This window comes from Setaria italica, chromosome VI, assembly GCF_000263155.2.
Source record: "Setaria italica strain Yugu1 chromosome VI, Setaria_italica_v2.0, whole genome shotgun sequence".
In the NCBI taxonomy this organism is placed as follows: domain Eukaryota; kingdom Viridiplantae; phylum Streptophyta; class Magnoliopsida; order Poales; family Poaceae; genus Setaria; species Setaria italica.
Window position 1 is genome coordinate 8,955,215 of NC_028455.1, and position 2,958 is coordinate 8,958,172.

Here is a 2,958-nt window from a genome sequence, read left to right on the forward strand (position 1 = left end):
TCAGGAAAAACAGACAGCTCCAGCAACGACCTCTACCTCGTTTGCTACCAGGATGCCGGCAACATCGCATCAACACCCGTTTGCGCACGTGCAGAGTAATATTCCGCTGACGAGACAAGTTCCTAACCGTCGTTCATTTTCACATGGTACCCCATTTTCAGACTCGAATAGCCGGAGCATAATTTACCGTGCATGCCATGACGACAGCCATACACCGTCACAATTTGTTCCCAGCTTACGATGGTCAGCACTTAGTCAGCAAGCTGTGCACGACCGGCACTTACGCAGGCTAGCTCCCAATTATAAATAGCCATGCAATGTCTAGCCCTCCCAACACCAACATACATCATCTACATACTTGAGCACGCATCAACAACAGCGACAAGAACCACGATGACTACTACTGTCAGGGCAAGCAGCAGAGGCTTTGTGGCGCTGTGCTTCGCATCCCTCCTCCTCTTCTCATCGTTTGCTGCTGCCGAAACCTCCGGTACCCGTGGCAAAACTCGTACTGATCTCTCTAAATTCTTGAACACCAACAATAATGCATATAGCAAAGCCATCACCATGACTCCCAATGCATGAATTTTACGTGCAGATGCTTACACGAGGATCTGTATACCCGGGCCTTGCCCGAACCCGGCAGGTCCAGCAGTGCCAGGATACGGTGGTAGTCCGCCAGTGCCAGGATACGGTGGTGGTCAACCAGCGCCAGGCTACGGTGGGAAGCCGTGAAGAATGCCGTCGGTCCTGCGCCAACACCATGCATGAGCACCTACGCAAAATAACGACTTCCGGGTGCATTAGCTAGTTTATTATATATAGTCGTATGTAAGTGAATAAAATGATCGGTAGTCAGCGTGGTGTGCTTGTCTGGACACATAGCTACCACAGATAGCAACAGGTCGGTATACTGTAATCAAAGCATATGTTGGCCTTGTTTTGGCAGGGTCCAGATATCTTCGAGATGTCAAATCTTTTTTAATAAAGGAAGTTTTATTAATTTTGAACAGAACTACATGGGATGCTAGAAGTAAAAATGATCTTCCAGACACTGATGGAATGATAAACAATCCATACACTAGACCGTTACCCATAAGCCTAGGTAGAAAACACTATGAATACCCACGCCAAATGTTGTGATATTGCAACAGCTGAGTCCTACGAAGCTAGCTTCTATAGACTAAAATAAAGTGTTCCTTTTCTGAAGTCTTCATTTTTACCTTCAAAAGATAAAACAAGATGATGAGACTAAAACAGGAAGGGTTAAACCTTTCCCTCTTTCACTGAAGAGTGTGAATATGTGATGGCAAAAAGAAGCAGTCCACATGCAGAGGGAAAGCACTATCATTGTTGGTTCTCCAAATCATGAGAAGTATATCTCAGCTGAAAATTCAGCTGCGTCCTAATAAAAATTAAAATGTCATTATAGAGTGCCACCTAATGAAAATTGGCAGGAAAGTTATCATACTATATTTAGTTATTTACCCGCCAAGGACAATGGGCCTATATATCTTTACCGTGAGCAGCAAGAGATGCATGAATAAACAGATCTGTTCTAGCTCCAAACAAGCAGACAAGTCATATATCTTCATTCTTCACCTAGTGCCCTCCCTCTTAAATCAAAGGAATGGAATATATATGTTGTTTAAAGCAAGAAGTTGCTTAACAAGTATTTTAAGAAGTTCATTTAACTAGTGGGAATAGAACTATTTAAGAAACAGTTGACGGAGATATCACCGGAAGTGTTTGATTTGTATGTTTTCAAGAATGCCACCTACAATGCATTGTTTCAACCTTATTGTTTCACAGATATAAAAATGCAGGAGACAAGTTATGTTAAGAAGAGTGCACACATGGTATACCTACATGAAACCCCTTTCATTTTTTGTCTTTACTAATTCCTTGTCATATCATAAAAAATTCTAACATGACACCCAATTTATTGAGAATGAAACTTGGACCATATATAATAATTATATGTGCCATTGCAACAAACGGTGGGTTGCCTGCTTTGTCCTTAATTTTTTTCTTCACTTTCTCGGATGTTTCTTCATACAAACATGTTATCATAGTAAATTTTGTAATGAAACCTTTTGAACCACCAATTCATTTCGTGACGAATTAATATAAAAGGGGTTGATTTGCACAGTATACATAGCCAGGTAAATAAATGCTGAAATAGTCAAATCTTCCTGTAGGCCTGAGTACCGTATTATGTAAAACGTAACTTTGCAATACTATAAAAATCGTCGGTCTATATTCTGTACTAATCACGTACTCTTAAGAAATATCCACATTAATCAGAGAAAAAGGAAAAATGCTTAGCCATCGATTGACGCTGGGACTAAAATTAATTATTTGGATCATCCTCTTGTTTCACGAGTCCTTCTGTAGTGCAATTGCATGTTTCTGCTTTCTTCCTGTAAAAAGAAGAGTCAAGTCATGCTATTGTTTCCATAAGAAAAGTAAAATCCTAATTGTCAGCCACGAAAATTCTTTTGGCCTATAATACATACTCTTTGATTACTTCGGCTGCAATCACATTTTGCCACGAGGCGTGCATCCAAGAATAAGCAAGTGGGCAGGAAATTTAAATATATTGAAATATCAACTTCAATACAGTAAGCTCAATATCTACCCAAGTGCCGATACAAATTTAGCTTTAATCAATCTTACCAAAAGAAAATGATATTGTCTTAACTTTCAGCACTAAGCTGTGAGGAAGTGCAGCCAGCTTTATTTGTCCGTGTTCGACTCCATTCAGCAACACCCATGGGGATGTACGAGAAGAACTTTTGTGCCAGTCAGAATTATCTGTGTCAATATTGTTTTCTCAGCTGCAAAGTTAATTTTATTAGATTTTTCTCAAAACAAAAAACTAGACAGAGAATATATACTAGCTTACGGCTAGGAAAGCCTGCCGTACGTTTAATGGCGGTCACTGACTATTCGGAA

At 40.2% G+C, this 2,958-nt stretch overlaps 1 long non-coding RNA gene across 1 annotated transcript; it reads left to right on the top strand.

Annotated features, from left to right (window-relative positions):
- The first annotated feature begins 323 nt into the window (after window positions 1-323).
- Window positions 324-1,015, top strand: LOC101772871. Its single transcript, XR_001164321.2, has 2 exons — window positions 324-490; window positions 599-1,015. It is a non-coding gene; the product is annotated as an uncharacterized LOC101772871 (long non-coding RNA).
- The last annotated feature ends 1,943 nt before the right edge of the window (window positions 1,016-2,958 follow it).